This window comes from Equus asinus, chromosome 1 (assembly GCF_041296235.1).
Source record: "Equus asinus isolate D_3611 breed Donkey chromosome 1, EquAss-T2T_v2, whole genome shotgun sequence".
NCBI classification, from domain to species: domain Eukaryota; kingdom Metazoa; phylum Chordata; class Mammalia; order Perissodactyla; family Equidae; genus Equus; species Equus asinus.
In genome coordinates, this window is record NC_091790.1 from 171,314,827 (window position 1) to 171,336,800 (window position 21,974).

Genomic DNA, 21,974 nt, shown 5'->3' on the forward strand with positions numbered 1-21,974 from the left:
TCGGATCCTGGGCTCAGACATGGCACTGCTCATCAGGCCATGCTGAGGCAGTGTCCCACATAGCATAGCCAAAAGGACCTACAACTAGAATATACTACTATGTACTGGGGGCTTTGGAGAGAAGAAAAAGAAGAAGAAAAACATTCAGATTGAGTGCAAAAATACTCACATTTTGAGAACTACCACTCAGGGTTGTATGCAAGCTATGTATTAGACGTTTTGTCAACAAAAATGCAGTATCTGTCAGAATATAGTGTTTTAAGAAAAAGCATAGCAAGTGGGAACAGGCAGGTCCTGTTTGCTGGCGCTGTGATCCTAGAGATATTGCTTCTGGTGTTCTTAAAGCCCTTATTTCTTTAGTATGTTCTGTTAGTGCCACTACTCACTCTGATGATTAGTAAAATCTGCACCCCTCACAGCCTAAAATGGAGAAAATCCATTTCAGACTCCCAGGGTCTCCACAGAAGACAGAACTTCTGTGTCAGTAGGTCATTCATTTTTGGTCCTGCGACTCTGTGGCACTATTACTGCTTTTAAAGAAAGAATTGGAAAAACGTGTGTAGGCCTATTCAGGGACTCTGTGTGTGTGGGGGTGTGTGTGTTTCCTAATGTTTGTTTCTGGATTTTCACTACTATAGTACTAACTTATAGGAGCTATAAAAAAGGCAAGGAAACGAAGTTTTGCTTTTATTGAGCATGTATTTTGTTGAATGTGTATTTTAAAGAAACTATGATTGACAGTTGAGGAGAAAATAGTTCTCCCTTTGTTTTGGAGAAATCAGACCAGTGATTAAGTATTATATAAAGACAACACTAGCTCATTGTGTTTAGCTGTATCTTTTTTTAAATCGAGATAAAATTGACATATAACTATTTATCTATATCTTAAATATCAATCATAAAAGTTTGATTTCCTTGGGGCTAACTGAACAGTCCATAAAGAGGTTTTCTTTGCCTCAATTCATGAAGTCATGTCATTTGCAACTGGATATTCTACGTAAATAAACAATAATACACATACTTTATGTATAGAAGTTGCTGACAAAGAGTTTGATACGATTTAGAGCTTAGGGTACACCTAGGGATGTAGCAGGAGACCAATATATTGTTGTAAATAAATGTAAATTCTTTAAAAGGTAGTCATGTTGTTGATATTTTTAATAGGGATAAAAAGACAGGAAAATAATTATTTGTAATATAAATAACTGTAAAAAGGAATGTATTTGACATTTGTAATGAAAATTAAAAATGCCAAATGAGAAAGTAAAAATGTCCTTTTCCTTATTTATTAGTACATGCTATTCTTGAATTAAATGGTTTATATTTGATACACAAACTGCATGATCCTATTGTTCTCGTTTCAAAATTTAGTTTAGTGTCATTAAATTATGATCCTACTAATATGAATGTCTTAAATGAGTTAATGCAATTCTTTTTAACGTATTTTTAAAGCCCCTTGGTCTTTCTGGTGTTCATCACTATCAATAAGACATGCACTTCAGAATTATGTTTCTCTCCACCAGTATCAGGGATACATTTCAGATTGTCCATCAGAAATTACTTCATTTTATGTATGGAGCCATATGTTTTCAAAGTAATGATCTTTTGTTCATTCATTCATTCATTTTCAGACAAATATTTAGAGAGCTTACTTGCATGGCGGGTACTTGTCTTGACTTTCTTATTTCTTTGTTACAATGGCTTAATCATAGTCTTCCAGCAGTTCATGGCCTGAGGATAATGACCGCTTCTGTGTTCAGTTTTAAGAAATAAATAAACAAAAAAAATACCAGAAAACAGAAAGAAAAAATATTTTGGTCAGTCCGGATGCAAGGAAAGATAATTCTGTAAAATTGAATTTTCTGGGTTGTATTTGAGAGTCAACCAGAAACTCCACTTATTTTTAAAATACTATAGTTGAAAATCTCAGTAAATTTTCAAATTACTATTTATTTGTCTAGAATGTAAGCCGAATTTAATTGTATCCTTCCAAGTGTAAGTTTTCATTATACAGTACAGAAATTGCTAGCTTATCTAGAGTGCTTCTTATTTCTGTAATTGACTCAACAATAAATTAATTTTCTCACTCTATGATGTAATGTGGACACACACAGATAATAACTGTAACAGTTCTCTAACCAGGTATAAGATATGTCTCTTTAAATACATCCTATGAGATTTTGTAGATCAATAGGCCAAATGAGAAGAGCTATTTGTTTCTAAAAATGCATTGTATCCAGATATATTAATTATCAGTTAATCTTTGTTAATCCAATAGTTCTGTGGAAGTTTTGGAAGTAAAAATAAATAGTGGAGTTGCTAAAATTAACACCTGAAATGGTGAATACAACCACATTAAGAAAGTCTAAAGCGTTTATCGAGTTTTCTCCCCTTTCATGCAGGTTCTTGAACTAGATACCTAAGTGCTTCAAAGTTAGAACTCACTGACAGATAACTAACTTCATCAGGAAAGTTCTTTGTAAGGAGGACTGATACTGGGTAATAAGAATTTAGCGGCGTTGGATCATTGAGAAACATGTTCAGTAGCTAAATGGGTATACTTGCAAATATTTTTTTTTGCCTTTGATAATGCTTCTGTGAGTCTTCAAATTGGTGCTTCCAAAATGGGTTTTAAAATGTTTGACATGATATGCAGTGCAGAGTACTTTAAGATAATTCAGAAAATGGTATGAGAATGGGGTTTTGAATTTCCTGCGGAAATTTCAGGGATATGTCTTTATTATGATTGCCTACCGAGTAACTTGTCAGTTTGGTTTGGTATCTGGGAAGCTCCTAGCACAGTGCTTACACATAGGAAATCCTCAATAAATATCTGACTGGATATATATTTTTGTAGCTAAAAATAATTCAAAAAAAAGGACCTGATTATACTTGGCAGACTGTCCTGTAGATTCTCAGCTAAACAAAAATAGACATAAAAGGGTGCGGTCCTGTCAAGTTGGCACATTCCCCTGTCAATATTCAAGGTGCATTTGTGTGATTATTTGAAAAGATAGTGTTTTGTAAAATTTCTGACAATGTGTTTATAAAATCATAATCTCTTTTTCAATTCTAGAACCAAAGATGCTGTTGTGAATGTTAGCTCATGTAAATTTTCCCACTTGTTGAGCTTGATAATTTGCTTTATTTCATACTGTATGTTGCTAAAGTGTCCATCAACTTTTGATTTTTCTAAAAACAAACAGGAAGAGGAATTGGCATAATACATGGTTTTATCTATGAAATGGACTATTTCTTAGTAATTGTAATGCATTGGGGCCTTTGTATGAATCTCATCCTAGAGATAGAAGAGCATTCACCTGGGACATAAAATAAATAAACTTCCAGAATCATATGATGATTAATAATTGTTGTCAACAATAAGTAAATAAACAACATAAGAGATAACTAATAAAGGATGATTGCTTCTCTTAATGAAAGAAAAAAAATAAAAAGAAGGTAATGTTTTTGTTAAAACTGTCAGCCTGAAATTTGAACAATCTGTATTGCATCCTTCTATTGAGTGAGATCTGAGATTACGTAAGAAAATTCAATCTATCAAAGCATTTTGTTTCATAAGGAACATAGCTGTGTTGTTTTACTTTAATAAATATATAGAACAGCTTCTCTAAACAGATAAAATATATAGATCTATGAAGTAAGCTGAATTAGAAGGGAGATTGAGTACTGTAAAGTGGGCGTGCCTTCTCACCTGGTGCGTAGATTAGGTTAGATGATGGAGGTATTGTGTTGGTGGAACTTCAGCTGAATAGTCAGTTAGAGAAAATAGGAGTATTGAATAAAAAGTTGTGGATAGGTAGGAAGCCAGAATTTCATAAATTTAAGTATCTTTAATATTCATTTAGCATTTATGAAGCAAATACTGTTCTGGATGACAATATGCTGGTGTTACCCTTGAAGAGTTTTTATCACAAAACATCAATATGTAAAGGATACTCCTTATTGGTAAATACATTTGTATTGTGGTAGAACTGGTATCAGATGAGGACTATAAACTTGCCAAAGGAATTTGGGGATGGAGTCATTTGACAAGTGGTAGAGAAAACATGAAAATTCCAAGTCATCCAGGGCCATCAGGCTCCTTATGTAGTTGTGACTATCTATCCCTCAAATGACTGGGAAATCCTGCAACTCCCAATATCCTAAATATTTCTTACCGAGTGTAAAAGTCTTTCCCTAAGGTTGGAGTTCTGGTTCTCTAGACTGCCTGTATCACATTTCTTCTGGTTTGAAAGAGATGGACAAATTGTCTCCAGCATCAGGAAGGCGGCCAAGGAGTCATTTTCATCCACGTTACCGTGCCCACTTACCTCTCAAAGTCTTGTTTACAGACTTGAGCACTCTATTATATTGCTGAAAATGAGACCTTCTTGCCACCAAAAATAAGAGAGGAAAATGAGAAACTACAGAACCACGGATTTGTTCTGAGGATTGTAAATGTTGACCTGGTACTAAACTTGGTACCTCTGTTAATATAAAATCAGGTTGATCAACATGGAAAGGAAGATGAGCTGTCTTGTTTTCTTATGGAAGTAACAAGGAAAGGAGGGAAGTACAGAAACAGGAAGGGATGAGGAAGAGAACAAAAGAAGAGAAAGCAAGCAAGCATTTGATGTCTGATGCGTTTTTTTAAGGGTTAGGCTTCGTACTGCAGTGAAGACTGTGAAAGAAAATCACGTCTATGTGTTGTTCTGTATAATCCGAGTGTGTTTAAACCTGCTTTACTAATTCTAGTAGCAGCGTTCTTGAATATATTTCTTCACCATAGTCCTCTAATTTAGTCTTGTACTCTCAGTCAAAAATAACAATAAAAACTAAAGTGGTTTTTGAAGGACTTCTCTTTTATTAAGTTAGTGGTGTATTTTTTGAGCTCCCGCTGAGCACATGCCTCTATAGAACGAATTAAAATCAACTCCAGCCTGTGCTTGAACCCAGGAGCTTGTTTTCAACTTATTACGTATGGTGGCAAAAGTTTCTGAATTTGGGGTCAGAATTCACACTTTAATTTTATTTCCAGAAGTACTTTTCTTCCCTTCTCCAATTTTTAATAATTTGCTCTATTAGTAGTGGTGTCAAGAGGACTGTGATTTTTCTCTGTTCCACAGCCTATTGGAAATACTAAACAGTTTTTGTTATTTTGGAAATTTATTATTCAGTTTGTTGTGGCAGCATGTATTTACATGTTTATGCTTTATATGACTTTAATAGTTCTAATTCAAATAATTGATATAATCATTTTAAAAATCTAGTTCTAATAAGCTTGAAAGTTTTTTGTTAAAGTTGTGTGTCCTATGAAAAGTGAGGCATGTCTGCTTGATGAGCCCTTTTCTAACTTCAAATGTCATCAAAATGATTGGCTTCCAGTAATTTTTTTTATATAAATGGAGATAAACAGTTATATATACTTAAAAACCTTTAGCTTTTAGAATATAAGAACTATTCTTTTTGTTACTTCTTGAGAGATTCAGAAGGGCGTTTAGTTTTGATTCTGACAAGTGTGTCGCTTTCTCCACTTGCCTAATAATTATTTTCACATGGCAAATTGCTATTATAGTCAGTATCACCATGTGCTTAGTTTTGCTTACAAGGTATCATATTTTAACTTATAGTCTGTCTCTGGTTTCAGGGAATATCATTCATTCAAAAGCGTATTTACTGCGTGCTTAACCTGTCCAGAAGCAGTCAGCAGGAAGAGTATCTTTGATCTCTGTGTCTCCAGCAGATAACAAACATGGTACTTAGTAGGTGTTCAGTAACTGCAGGGATTAAAGATGAAGAAAGTCTTTTATGCAATTTGAAATTTCAACCATTGCTGTTCAACAGGTGTAAAGTTTCATTATGCAAGATGAGTAAATTCTAGAGCTCCGCTGTACAACGTTATGCCTGCAACTAACAATACTTTATTGTGCACTTAATAATTTATTAACACTAGATCTCATTTTGTGTTCTTACCACAATAAAAAATTAGAAATAAAGGAAATTTAGTTATAAAGTATTTTTACATATTTGTGTAACTATGGTAATGCATTTTTACACACTTCCACCAGGCGGCTCTTACTTTTGCTCTCAGTGAAGTCCAAGAAAGCAGAATCCTACAAGTCAGCATCCTAGCATTACCCCTGCCTTTCATGACTGCCTGCTCCCCTTCCACCTTTCAATATTATTTGTCTGCTTATTGTTTTAATTTTGATTTTTACATTCTCTGACCAAACCTGCTGATAAATTATAGATATTTTCAGTTCAAAGCTAGAAATAGATTAATCAATGTAAAAAGTGGCTAAGAATAAAATTGTCATATCGCTGAATAAATATGTTTTGAACTGTGCCCATAATGAGAGCAAACTTAACTTTCATTGTGGCCTCAATTGTTTTCCAGGTGAACTTTCATCTCAATTCAGTTCCTATGACTGTATCTCCATAATGGTTTGATGGGGATGTGGTGGAGCCTGAAGCCTCATTTGCTCCACCTTCTTAGATCCAGATGCTCTTAACTAGGGCGTAGGTCAATCAAACAAGAATAACTCTTGCATTGGCCCCATTCTGTAGAGATGATGTTTACATGATTTACCCAATGTAGCTAAAATACAGTGAATATAGGTTTTCTTGGTAATTGAAGTACCTCTTCTTAGCAATTCTGAGGGATCTCTTTTTACCTCATACTCTATAAGGATGACAGAATGATGATTTGAAAACCAAACTCATGGAAGAAATCTCATGCAGATTAGCTATAATTAGTATTTATGTGTGTATGTTTGTATGTGCTTCATAGCTTTGCATCATAATGCAGTCGTCATTACAGTATGGCTCCAGTATTAACTACCAAAACTGCAAATCCTACTTTATTAATGTATAGGTTATATCAGTAGTTTTCAAACTTTCAAAACCTTATTCCATACTCAAATAAACTCCACAATGTATGTTGTCATTAATGTTATTTGAAATCCCAAAACAATATTGTGCCATATTAAATTAAGGCAGTGGGACAAAACACTCATTGTTTTCATGTCTTATCTCTCTTGAAAAATCACTGAATTAAATTTTGAACCAAGATTACCTAAGGGCAGTATCTCCCTCATGGTTTAGATCCACTGTCTATTCTACCTAAAATTTCATTTTTAAATTCCCATGCCTATCCAGGTCCTTGTTGATTGGTGTTTAGATTAATATATCCATTCCAGAAATATTTATTAAGTGCCTGCTACGTGCCAGGCAGTAGTTTAGGTTTATTGGACTCAAAAGTGAATGGAACAGGCAAAACTCCCTGCCCTTGTAGAGTTCACCCCGCTTTAATCGGAGTTGGGATACTAACTGTAGTGAGCGCTCTGTATCTCTGTTGGCAATTTCACAGCATCTAGCCTTTGCAGAACCAACTTTTCAAAAATCTTAGCTATTTCTTTTCTTGGTATTTGCAACCTTTCTACAAATGATAATGATATGATGTTCCTCTCATGTAAATGCCTGATGCAAAAAAGATGCAGACCCCTTCATAAGCTTTGGTAGGAATAGAAGAACTAGTCATATAGAATGTGGACTGTCTGCCTTCTGAAAAAAAAGGGCTGTCCCCATTCTTTCTTTTATCCTACCAGTGTACATCTCTGTTACCTAACAACTAGAATTAAACTCATGACTTTGTTGTTTTGCCAGGGTTTGATTGTTTAATTATTTTCTGTTCACTAAAATATTGGTTATACTATCAGCCTTTGTAACCAATGAGCAGTTGTTTACTTTCTCTTATTTGGCTGTGGTTAACTAGCTTCTTTTGAGATAATAAATTAATTCTTAGTACTCACTATTCTCCAAGAAAATCTATACTCTATAATATGAAAATAGTATTTAAAATGTTAGCATATTTTTTACTTTTGAACATCAACTACACATTATGACCTATATAACAAATGTATTTTATTTACTTCAGATTTTTAGCATATCTTCCAAATTGTGAAATTCACTAAAGGTTTTCTATTATGCTATTTGGCAGTAGAATTCAAAAGACTTTTTTTACACTTAAGCTTTGTGTGATGTAATTTTTTTCTTTTTGTTTAGAAAACAATTAAATGATAGTATTTCTTTTAGGACATATCTTCATTTTTGTTAATTAAAAAACAGAAAGGTAGAAAATATTAACAAAGAGTTCCAAGTAACAGATTAGAAAACTAAATCTCTTTCTTGAATATCAAGTTCCTAGAAAAAAGTAAATAAATACAACAAAACTAAACCACTAGTAATTGTGAACAATTCATCTAATACCGTTTCTTAAAGAAGACAGGTTAAACTCTCTGGGAATGTCTGAGTGATGCTCTCCTCTTCTACCACAGCAAACCTTAAATAAATACATCACCCGCTTTAAAAGGCTAGAAGAAATTAGAAAAGGGAGTGTTTGTAAATGTAATCTGTATAGAGATCCTTTTATTCAGGAAGTCTTTTTTGACTTCTTGGCTTAAACTGCGTGCTGCTCCTGTATTTAGACCGTGTTGCTCAGCACGCTGTAGAAATCGTCCCCTGCATGTTCCTCCCTATGCTGCACGCTCTGAGAATAGGGTTGTGGCTTTATCTCAGTGCCTGGACAATGCCTGGTGTGTAGTCAGCGACCAATCACTGCGTGTGAATGTGTACATGTACGACAATTCTAATTAGCCTCTGCAGCTCTGGTTTTGCCTTTTCCAATTTATCTTATTTTCCTTTACTGGCTTAAGTTGTGTTTTTTTTTTTTAATAAAGTTTTTTTGTATAATTAAGTCATTATTTGGTTCTTAAGTGGTTATTTGGCATATAGTTAAGTAATTATTATGATTACTGTGATCAATAGTCTATACGTTTTATTTTTATTTTTTGTTTTTTGAGGTTTAAGTTACTAAAATAATATATGCTTCTGTAAGTAAAATCTGTGTGTTGCAATGGTGATATCTTCTTTGTTTATTTTTAAAATTAGCTTCTTGCCTTTTCTTTTGTATTTAAATTTGAATTTTATCAAAGAGATACATGCACAGAGTTAAAAAGCCAAATAAAACAAAAAACTTATAATGAAAAATAGCAGTCCTCTGCCTTGCACCTTTCCGCTACCCAGTCCAGCTATCTAGAGGCAACAGGTTCCTGGTATTTACATGCATAATTTTAAATAGTATGCTTATGCTTATTGCTATTTCTTGACTTACCAATTTTTGACATTAATTTTGAGTAATGAAAATGGAGAAACTAGTGGAAGAGAAAGGCATGTAAATAAAAAAGTGAAGTACGATCTAAGCTAATGTATGCTACTGTCAGTAGAGTTCTGCACAAGGTGTTTTGGGTTCATGAAGAATGGATAGACATTTTAGGTTTTCCAAATTGCTTTTAAGAAAAACTGTTTTGTTTATGCTTCCATTAGCAGTAAATGAGAATGCTCATCTTTCTGTATTTTCTCCTACGCTGGATAGAATCCAGCATTCAAATTTATGCTATTCCGATGACATGAAGTGGTATTTCATAGGTTTTTAAATTTACATCTTCCCGATAACTAGTGATTTTGAGCATTTTAAACTATATTTGATAGCCATTCTGGCTTCCCTTTCTGAGAAACTGCCTTTTCAGGGTTTTTTGCTCATTTTTCTATTAGTTTTCCTCTGAGTATATATTTTAATATTAGTTTCTTGTTGGTTTTAAGTCTTCACTTACTTTATCTATGAAATTTATCTATGGTTTCCTTCACTGAAAAATTCTCCTTTTGATTTAGCCAAATCCATCAATTTTATGCCTTATTATTTATGCTTTATAGGTCTTGTTTCAGAATTGTCTGTTACTTATGGGTCTCAAACATAGTCACCTGAATTTTTTCTGATTTCTTTAAAAAGATAACTTTCACATTTAAAACTTTTTAATCTCATTGGAATTCAGATTTATTTATGATGTAAAATAAGGAGCTAAGTTTATTTTCTGCCATTCTGAGACTATTTTTCTTTCTCCATACAATGATTCAACATTAACCTTTTCTTTTACTTTGTGATATTACCCTTACAATATATAGTGCTCTCATTGATATGTGGGCTTATTTCTGACCTCTGTATCCCTGTGTCTGTACCTGGCTTCGTAGTATATCCTAATATTTGATTATGAAGAGTGATTCCTTCTCTTTGCTCTTCATTTTTGAATTTTACTTTGATATTAATAGACTTTTTACAGCATATACTTTTAAAATGGCTTTGTAGATTTTCTTTAAAAATCTAGAATTTATGGGTGGATTTAGGAAAAATTGATATCCATGAATATAGGAAAGGGAAAATAAACCAATATAGAATTAGGAAATCATTTAGACTGCTACACTCTAATAAGAAATCTGTTTCTTTCGGTGGCATATAGCAGGCTGGAAATAATTATGGAAGAAAGATTGACACAGGGAAAGTCAAGAGCCTGTTCATGTGCAAAATTTTATCATTAAGAGACATGCGGACAAGAGAAACAATAGAGACAGAATGCTAGAATGTGAAGAACAGGAGTTTAAATTACCTTAATTTTTGTGACTTTGAATTACCTTAATATTTATGATTAACTAAACAATGGTTTCAAGTTATGCATCGTAGAATACCTAAGGCTTTGTGGAATTACCCCCAAGCTAGCTGGGGAAAGAAGAGTGGTAGCACTATTTGAGGTTCTGATTCAACCAGAGTACTTCATTTTTATCCGTTTGATTAATTGATCTCTCGCTAAGATTTCATTGGAAGAAAGGATTTTTAGCCAAAAATGCTTGGAAATGATTTAAGTAAAATTAGTGAAATGTCTAAATGCTCAACCAAGATGGCATTCGATGTCATTCATCCTTTCAATGCCTATGACAGACATTCTAATTGAACACAGTGCTCCTTCCTGCTGCAAACTCAGATTGAGTCTCCATAGCTGTCCATGCGGTCACTACCGGTCAATCAGAGTGAGTGCATGAGTCCAAACCCAGTTACTCTCTGTACACTTTGAAGTCCTGTAATTTTATTGGACCTTCAGAACACTTAGTTTACCCTAAGAAAGGTATGAGGTAAATATTTCAGATTAAAGAAGTAAGAGACTAGAAAAGAGAGTGGTTAAATGGGAAACGGGTCTGGAAGATACAAATTCAAATAAGTATTAAGGTAATAACCCTTACATTGTGATTATAAGGAGAAGATGCTTGTGTCCAATTTACTAATTGTGGAAAGGTCTACAAAGCTCATTAAGTATATTTTGAAGAGGCAATTGAAATCAGTCATGTTTTCATTTGGGAACCTTGAGACATAAATAATTTTATTCTATAAATTATAAAGTTTAATCACCGAAAGTTTAAACCTGCCAAATCAATGTAAGAGTGGGAAATAAAATCTGCATTTCTTAGAAATACTCTCATGCTGTCTCCGTGGTCCTCGCTGTATACCTAACAATGGATTTAAAGTTCTCTAAATTAAAACATGGAAAAGCATTTTCATACATATTTGAAGATTCACAAAACAGTGAATGCATTAACAGTTATCCTTATTTGAGGTGGAATATGTTTTACGTTCTATGAAGTCATTGAATGAATTGTGACATAAATTCAGAGTTAATTGTCAAAGCAGTGACAATTATTTGTCTCTATTAACAGGGCTACTCTACTGTGATGCTGGGATTGAACTTGCCTAGGACTCCGCATCAAGGTTGACTTGAAAGTCTTGTGGAAGATCTGTAAGAAACAGGTAAGTGGCCTTTTGGAAATAATTCTGTTTTGCTCATTGTGCTTGTTCTTGTTTTTCTAATGTTTATTTTATTCTTTAATCTTTTGGTTAAGTATCTTTGCCCAAAAGTTAAAAAAAGTTATCAGTGAACCATAGAGACATGTCAAGTATGGCAGTAGAAATATTTACCACTGTCTCTTCTCTTGGGCTTCCCATTTTGACTCCTTGCTGTGCATTCTCTTCCTATTAAACTTGGTCTCAGTTTTTTTGAAAGTCAGCATAAATATGTGTGAAATGTGAATTTGATTTTGAAATATTGAAGGGAGATGATTAGGCAAGAAAAGCACTTGGAATATTTTCTCTTAGTATTATGCTGGCCTTTTATACTGATGTTTTCAGTATTATTTTATTAAGAGTCAATAGATATTGAGGTTTGAGGGATCTAGAAATGTCAGAAAATAAAGAGAATAACATATTAGTAATTATTTTTTGAAACTTTGATTTTTTTTTTTAGTAAACTTTGAGACCCAGCAAGTCAGCTGTTTAGAAGGGATTTGTTTTCTTTTTAATGTTAACCTTCTTTAAATCTAATGTTAGTTTTCCTTGGTATTTACAATGTCAATTTAGAGAACTTTAGATCCATTGTTTGGTACAACCCAAGGACCATGGAAACAGCATGTGATACATTTCCAAAAGGTGCAGATTTTATTTCCCACTCTTACTCAATATATGAGATTTCTGTAAAAGTCGTTTTTCAGTGTCACTCTTGAACTATAGTATCAGTCAAGCAGTATGTCATAGATGGCCAAATCTGTAATAATATAATTATAAAAAGAAAACTAAAAGAAATTTTAGGTGAGGAGTTTATATCATTTCTCTCCCTACTCTTTATCCCCAAAGAGAGAACCATGGTGCCCTGGCTTCTTCAGGAATCCTTTTACTTTTCTTGCCCATCCACTCAGAATTCCTTATCAAGGGAGTTCACCATTAAGTATAGGACAGACCTCAGGATCCTTACTGGTCTGCCTCCATTACTCTACCCATTTCTAAAACTTTCTCCAGATCGAGACTCCATAACTTCCCTGAGGAATTTTTGTCAATATGCTTGAATTATAGTCAAAAATTTCTTAGGTATTTTAGCTACAATTTTGTCTACTTTATCATTTTGCTACATGTACAAGCAAAATGATTCCACATTGATTTAGCATTTAAGATTTTTGAATCACTTTGGGAAGTTTTTATTTCATTTTACTCTTTCATTAAACTCATTAATTTCGCTCTTGAATTTCTTGTGATATAAGTAAGGCTGATATTATTATCCTTTGTTTAGTAAGTGGAAAAACTAAAAGACAAATAATTTAAATGATTTGGAAAAAGTAGGATAGCTTGTTGTGATTTTACAGCTAATAATCAACAATTAAGTGTTATTAGAATCCATATCTGCTAACACACAATCTTTTTTTGCTGAGTTTTATAGTTTATGCTTATTATAGATAGTGGTTATGTTGATACATTCCATCTTAGTAAGACCTTTTAATATTTAAATTGTAATTTTTTTAAGTAATAGGACATTTATTTGAATAATAGCAGGGGGATTTTAGATTTTAAGCAATAGTTACTTGATAATGAACATCATGGAACCATGAAGGAAACAATTTTTAGGAATCAAGTCTTCCCAAAAGGGAACATGATTGTGTCTGAAGTTAGTCCTTAAAACTGCTTCTGGAACTTGCTAATTAGGCTCTGTCTAGTCATATGTTTATAGTAGCAGTTTTTAATGTTTTTAAATGAAGACCAACCACATATGTAAATAATGCATATGCATAATGCCAGTAGTTCATCTTAATGGAAAAATACTTTCTGGAAAAGTTTTTTTCTTGGAAATATACAGAGTTATGGACCCGAGAGCTGGAGGTATTATGATAAGAGAATAATAAAGTGATGGAGAGGTAAGGATTTGGGAGTCTGGTAGATATGTTTTCCCATTGATATGGGTTTAGCCAATTGTTAGCTTTTTTTTTTTTTTATCAACCTTGGTTAATTTCCTTAAATCTTTGCACTTAGTTTTCAAACAGTAAAATGAAGGACAGATATACCTGTTCGTTGGATTACGGTACAAATTTAGCAATTGATACATAGCTGTTTTTTAGAAATATTAACTTTCTTCTTCACTTTCCCCTCCTCTGTTCTCTTCCCTCCAAAATCCCTAAAGTGAAAACTTGGTTGAATCTTCTTATTTTGAAACAATTTATTTAGTATTTTCCCCATTTTACCTCTCAGAGAGATTAAATAACCTGCCCTAGGTTATATTTATACAATGGGAACTAAAATGTTGTTTCATACAACTTAGAGTGTTTGTGTATATGGGTAAATGGGTAGTTGGGTGAGTGTGTTTTACTTCATGATATTCACAATTATTTTCAGAATTTCCATTGTAAGAGTATTAAATCCAAATAAAATATCAATTTTAGTTATTTCAGTGGAGTAGAAATAAACATTCACATACTTATGGAAAAATTGCTGTAAGTTTAGTAAATACTTATTGAAAATTAGGCATCATACATGACAAAATATTTGCTCTAATTGTCAAATCATTGAAAAGTAAATGGACTGCAGGAAGCTTATTTGACTGAGGAGGGGCTGGGTCAGTGATTCAGATACATGATATGCTGACATTCCTGGGCAAAAAGAAGCAGAGTGAAGACAAATACGAATAGAGAGCCTATAGAGTGTAGCTGTTGAGACTGCAAGCTTGGACATCAGATTACGTAGATTTCAGTTATGGTTCCAAAACTAACCTACCATATGTGAAACCTCGGGCAAATCATTTAAACTCTGCAATCCTTAATTTGTGACTCTAGAAAATAGAGATAATGCCTACTTCATAGAGTTGATTTGAGGACTAAATGTGTGCATACATATAAAAGCCATAGTAAGCATTAAAAAAAAAACTTAGTTGCTATTTTCTTCCATATTAATTTCAGATATTGACTGTATTATCCAGGCCACCTGGCAAATATCCTGCATAGCATTCTAATCTTGGTCCATGAAATGGTAAAAATGAGTTAATTCTATAAATGTGCTTTTTGTGTTTTGGTTAGCACGTGTATTGGTTTTCTCTTGCTATGTAACAAATTACCACATATTTAGAAGCTTAAAACAACACACATTTATTATGTCGGTTTCCATGGGTCAGGAGTCCAGGCAAGGCTTAGCTTAGGGTCTGAAATCCAAATATTGGCTAGTCTGCATTTTCATTTGGAGTTCTGGATCTTCTTCCATATTCACTGGTTTTGGGGAAAATTTAGTTTATTGCACTTGTAGGACTGAGATCGTCAGCTCCTAGAGGCTGTCCATGGTTTCTGTCCCCATGGCCTTCTCTATATGGAGTTCTTTAAAGCCAGCAGGAGAGCTTCTACTGCACGCTAACAAGATAGAGTCTTGTATGTATGTGTATATATTTGTAGAATATGTGTATGTGTAGTAATGTAATCATTGAGGTGCCATCCTGTATCCTTTGGCCTGTGCTATTGGTTAGGAGCAAGTCACAGTCCTGCTCACATGCAGGAAGAGGGAATTTTACAGGACATGAACATGGGTCTGTTCTGCCACAGCACGATAAACTTCTTAATGTAAAATTCATGTAACCTGTTATTGTAGATTTTTACAATTATGTAATATTTAATAAAAAAGGATTATTGTTACTAATTTTAAATTCTTATTCTCAGATATTTTTGCTTACAGTATAACTCCCAACAGGCATTCCTTCCTGCCAAATATTTAGTCATTATTTCAAGCTGGCTAACCACAAGACTAAATACAGCCTACTCTGGTATTTAATACTCTTCAGAATCTGAAAAAACCCGAATATCCAAACTTTTCTCCCCATTACTCCAATATGTATAACTTGGCCTGTAAGCCTTACACTTGCCCACATCTTTGTCAATGTAAATCATGTTGTTTCTTTCCCTTTTACCATCTCTTTAAAGCACATTTAAATTTCTACCTCTTCTATTACACTTTTCCTCTTTCTTTCCTCTTTTTTAGCCAGCCCAGGACTTTCCCCACATAGCATTATATCTGTCTTACTTGCAGCCTTGCATATAATAGTATCTTAAGAAATACTCACTTAATATGTAAAATGCCTTCTTGATTTAAAGCAGCTGTCAATTTGAGAGTTATATTCAGTTTGAGAATGGTATTTGAAAGAATATTCTTCATAAATTATCTACTCTTACATTGTCTCAGTAGTCTGAAGTGTACCTAAGCAACACTTAAATTACCGTTAAGAATCCATTACCACTTACCACATTTGGAACTGATTGCACATGGGAAGAACATGAATAATTGGGGTCCAGAGATTGGGCTGTGGTAGGCAGCCTCTCAGATGGTTCTTAATGATCCTCATCTCCTGGTTTTCACACCATTGTGTTTTTCTTCCCATATTTACCAGAGTTGGTCTATGTGGCCAATAGAATATGGCACAAGTGATGGTATGTTGCTTTCCAGATTAGGTTTTACAAGATATCGAGACGTCTGTTTTGGGTGTACTTTCTCTCTTGTTTCTGTTTCTCTCCCTCCCTCCTTTTCCCTCTCCCTCTCTGCTTCATGACTTGCTCTGGGGGAGGCTGGCTGTCATGGAGAGGCCCATGTGGTGAAGAACTAAGCCCACTGGCCAACAGACTGGGAGGAACTGGCAAAAACCTTCAACTTCCTGAGAAACCCTAACTAAACCTAAACCACCCAGCTGAGCTACTCACAGATTCCTGATCCTCAGAAACTGTGTGGGATGATACATGTTTTTGTTCTAAGTTGCTAAATTTGGAGGTAGTTTTTTATGTTATGTAGCAATAGATAATTAATATGTAATATAGTATCTTACCCCTAAAATTATTTCCATAGATTTCAGCACTGTCCTTGGCTTTGTAGGAAATACAAGGATCAGTAGTATACCAAATTTATGGTCTCTGAAGCAAATGTATTGGTAGAGATAGGCATGTGTAGTCATAAGATAGTGAGCCGAGTGAGAAAAAAATGTGAAATGTTTATATTTCACCTGGAATACTGGTTTTATAATAGGCAGAGGCTACTTTTAATCTCTTGCCCATTAATCACATCAGTGCTGGAGAGTCATGCTTACTTAGAACTGAGTAGGTCTGGATGTTGGTCTGGTACTGTTTCTTTTGTAGAAGAGCTGTTTGGAATAGTTAAAAACACTCTTACCTTTACAGAATCTGAGCTTGCGGAATCTGTTCTACTACTCTATCAGGCTAGTTTTATGTGTTACACCTTTAATGTCCTTATAGAGTTGAAAAGAATAGAGTTACATCTAAGTATCTAGATTTTGGCTGCTATGCTTTGAAGTATTGAGTTCACTAGAAAAATAATACATTTAATATGCAGAAAAGTGAGTTGAGAAAGATGTTTCAGGAAGTAATAGAGCAATGTTTCGTTTTGTGAGGAAGATTGTCACTGAGCTAACATCTGTGCCAGTCTTCCTCTATTTTGTATGTGGGATGCTGCCACAGCATGGCTTGATGATTGGGGTGGAGTTCCATGCCCGGGATGTGAACCAGTGAACCCCAGGCTGCTGAAGTGGAGCACGTGAACTTAACCACCATGCCATGAGGCCGTCCTCTAGAGTAACGTTTTTTTAAATAAATTCACATTAAATCATCATTCCAAATTTTACTCCTATTGATTATACTGTGATGATAGAACCTGGGCAAAAATACTGCATTCATATTAAAAAAAGAGAAAAACTGGAAACTTTTTTTAATTTTAAAAAAGAGTTTACATTTATAATTTTAAATTTGTGGCTTAGAGTTAGCCACTAGTAAAATTTTTATACCATTATACAAAATAGCAAAATATGGATTTTAACTGGCCTGCTTTTCAATTCAACTGAACATTAAGTACATTTTTAATGGTCTTATTTGCTGGGAAGAGCACCATTACAATAATCTGCTTTTTACAGCCCATATCAAATATGAACCAGCATCACTTATTACAAAGTTTGTGCTTTGGGAGACATTTTCACGGCATCTAACAGTACTGCCCCACATTTCTTGGAATTACTCTTTAATGATATCATCTTCCAAAATGAGTTGTTGCTAAAACTTACTGATTGTTTTGTGGTTAAAATCTAATCCAACAGCTATATTTAAAATGTCATACAAATTTGTAAGGAAAGGTCCACTGAAACTACTGTTATATTAGTAACTGTATGAAAATGTTACAGAAGCAATGCTATGCCGCTTGAATACTTTTAGGGTTTTTTTTTCCCTCTGTAAGATATCTGAGAGGTGAATATGAAACCTCCTTTTTAACTGTTGGCACTTCGAGTTTTTACTATTGTCTGCTGGAGAACAGAGGACTATTACTGTAGGTGTCATGTAAAATAAAGTTAGAGTCTGAAGCCTCTTTTTAGCTGTCAGCCTTATTAAGGAGTTCCTCATGTGTTGAACCCAGCACCTAGTATTGTATAAGTGATGCATGTGAGAGCCTGGGGAGAGCTTTCTCTCTCTTCACTGTGGCTTTATTAGGTCTTGCTCACCTTTTCGCTCTTGCTCTGCCTTATCCAGCTTTCTAATGGCAACTCACAGCACAGTAGGTCTGATATAGATTGACGCCTTTACCTGAAGACTGATTGAAACTTGTGTCTCAGAGTTGCTAATGCTCACTGAACCATTTTATTGAAGATAAAGTAAATAAAATAGATTGCCATATGAGAATTCTCTGAAATCAAATGGAATAATTTGGCAGGTTTAAGCCCATGAAGAAGGCAAAGCAGTGAAACAGATGTGAATACTTTTTTATGTTCACTATATCAGGGGATAAATATTCTTGTTACATTGGGCCTAAATATTCATTTTTGTCAGTACAATTAAATGTTAAACATAATTCCCAATTGCTGTATTATTTTTGGTCTTAAACAATGGGTCCTCCGTAAGAGACTGATGTGAGTAAAAACATTTGAGACTACGATATTGCGATGGTTTTTTCCTTTGTCTTCTTCTGACACTTAAGTGCATGGATCAGTAGCCTCAGAGAATTTAATAAACAACACAAATGAATGGATTTGCCAAAGCGCACTCTTGAATCTTAAGGTTGGAAAATAACAATAAGCCTTAGCCTACTAAAAGATGCTAGTAATCTTGAGTGTTTTCTTCCTTAATTAAGAGTTTGTGTTCACATGAGAACAACCTTTTTTGGAAACTGTCCTGTGTAGTTTTTTTCTTTTCTGAATGCAACTGTTAGGTTTATATAAAGAATTATAAAATCTGTATTTTGTATATATTATCATCTGAAATAATCTTGAGGAGGAAGAACTAAGAAGAGTGACCATAGCATCTTGAATTCTAAGAAATTATAATAACAATAGCATATGATACCATAATAACATATATTGACATATTTAATTTGTAAAATATAAGGGTCTGAGCTCTTGAATGAACATGTGTGGAAAGTCTGATGCAAAGAAATGAAGATCTCTTATTTGATTGCCTGGGTCAGATTAAAAGTAAATATTTGTAGAAGAAAGATCAATAGAAGGATTTTGTTAGAAAAGTTTCTGAACTTGCTAATTAAAGACAGTATTTCTCTTCAATCTTATATAGAATCTATCACATTAATAATTTCTCCTGTAATTTTTTTTGTGGTTTCTCCAAATTCAAGATAATTTCAGTTTATTCCTCTCTTAAATGTGTACTTAATTTAAAAAATTTTGCTAATACGTTTCATTCATTTGTTTCTTAAGTAATGATTTATACTTACTTTTTAATTATACCTATTAAATGCAGTTTTTCTTGTGCCTAGGTACCCAATACTCCATCAGCCCTCACAACTCTTAACTATTTATGTCATAATGATTTCAACTCTGTCATCAGACCCAAAGCATTATATTACATTTTTATGTAAACAATGAGCCATCATAAAAAAATCTGACATTCTTTCTTGCTCTTTTAAGTAATGTTATCAATCAAGAACTACTGTAGTTCTTAACCATGAATTTGACCTTTTTTCCTCCATAGAGTTCAGTCTGTCTCAGGGTTTAGGTGTCTCCAACACATGCAAGGCTGAATAAGAATAAACCTGCGTCCTGTTTTCTTGTGAGTGAACTGAAAGAGAGGTTGTTACCACTTTTCAGTGTTTCCTCATATAGTGGGGCTAAAAGTGTAATTAGTATTTATTACATATTATTAAGTAATTTTATATTCTTTAGTGTTCTAGTGCCCTTGTATTTTATATTTGTTTATGTTGATTATTATATTCCATACATATTTCTCTCTGATTAATCAGAAATGTTAAAGTTCATTCCTCTATCCAGAGCTACATCTTATTTGCTCTAGACTCCAACCATTATCACCTTTGAGATTTTGGTTTTTAATGTGAACTCGCCTTTAGGAATTCATGTGTTAAAAGTATTCTTGAAATGAGCAGAGCGTTACACTGAGACTCTGAGAAGCCTTAGTCCCTTTAATAATACAGTCTAGATGTTTAGCAACGTACCAACCTGTAGATAAGAGGAACTTGTAGTAGGAGACGTGCATTTGGTGAGTCAGTTGCTGATCTCACCCTTGATTTCTTCATACTCTACCTTTTCTCTGGCCGTCCCTTGTTCCTTCTTTACCTTTACACTCAATTCTCCTTTTCCAAAGAATTTAATGTCTTTACATTACTAGTTTTAGGATAGTATTCTTTTGGCAATACTGCCTGGTCCTCAGCACCCCGGGCTCCACATGATAATGATGATGATGATGGTGATGATATCTGACATTTATTTAGTACCAGGTAATCATTAAATGATTTGTCAGCATTAACTCATTTAATACTCATAATCTATGAGGTAGAGACCATTATCATCCCCATTTTACAGATGAAGGAGTGGGGCCCAGAAGGGTTAAGTAATTTGCCCAAGGTAAACAGTTCATGTGTGGCAGAACTGAGATTTGAACTAAGGCAAACTAGGTCCAAAGCCTTTCAGTGCTCTACTGCCCAGGACTGTTGAATAGCCTCTCATCTCCTGTGGTTCTGCCTGCAGCCCCAAACACAGTATGTATTTAAGCAACAAGCAGTTTATGGTGTAGTTTATCACTCTGTATATTAAATGTTTGGAAGCTAACATAGTCTAACTCAGTTAACTTCTGGATTATAGAGTATATTTAAAAATAAATCACTTTTCTTCTTTCAAATGGAAAAACGTGGACAAGGGCATGAAAATACTAGCGAGAAAGAATCCATTAAATCCATTAAGAAGGTATCGATAAGAATGATTTATAATCAGTGTTTCTGTCAGTTGAAAGGGATTGCCTCATAATTACTTTAAAATTTTCTTAAGCTGACCATACATTCTGAAAGCTTATTTTTATTTTCACTATAGGTTTAGCAATTTTCTTATATCATTATAAAGAAGATATGCTGGAACTTAATTCTTAAATCTTACAAATAAACACCTTATAGCTAGATGACCATATTATATACCATCCAGGAGACTTTTGAAAGTAAAAAAGCTTCTATTATTATTTGGTATACATTGGGACTATTTGGGGTAAAGATGTATGGTTACTCTGCTTGAAGCAGACACCACTGGTTGTTGCTCCAACAACCTTTCTTCCCTACTAACAGAACACTCATGATGTTGGCATATACTTCATTACTTCACGTAGCATATGCTTCATGGGAAACTGACCCTATCCACGGTTCCAGTGGGTGGATACTGACTAGGCCAATTATACTAATTCCATTCCCTTGCCAGAAATTGTTTATTTATATTTAATTATTAAATTAATATTAAATAATGTTAACTAACTTCATTAAACTTAGATAAATAAATAAATTTGGTATTTGATTAATATATTATACCCGAAGCCCTTCCTACATCTTGACCAAGTGAGATATAGTCACTTTCTTTTCAGCTTAATTCTGTTTTTAGATTTTTTTTGTTACTTGAAGCTATAAATATTCTAATATACTCATTTTAATCATTTTTTGAGCAGTTGGACCCTAACCAGAGTTTCACTTTACTGGGATCTCTATTTGCATAATGCAGGGTCAGCTTAGGGAAGAGGGCTGAGGAGCTTAGGGGGTAAAACAGGAATGGGGTTTATCTCCCAAGAGTTCAGAAAGGTTATTAAAAGAACAGGAAAGTGGTTTCTGTGTCTTTTGTCTTCTGAAAACAATTTAAGAAAATCAAAGGATTACACAGTTGCCATTTACACTTTTACATTAGCACGGAAATATTCCTAGAAATTTCTGAGAAGTTTTCTTACAAGAAGACTTGTTCCAATTTTTTACAGCGCCTCTC

The 21,974-nt window shown here is 33.9% G+C and overlaps 1 protein-coding gene across 17 annotated transcripts in view; it reads left to right on the top strand.

Annotated features, from left to right (window-relative positions):
* The window catches only part of FOXP2 (forkhead box P2), a 522,105-nt gene that overhangs the window by 160,343 nt on the left and 339,788 nt on the right, over positions 1-21,974 (top strand). For all 17 annotated transcript variants that reach the window (XR_011503015.1, XM_070516813.1, XM_070506227.1 and 14 more), the window contains one exon: positions 11,599-11,689. The gene's annotated coding sequence lies outside the window, so the exon portion shown is untranslated. The remainder of the gene's footprint in view (positions 1-11,598; positions 11,690-21,974) is intronic.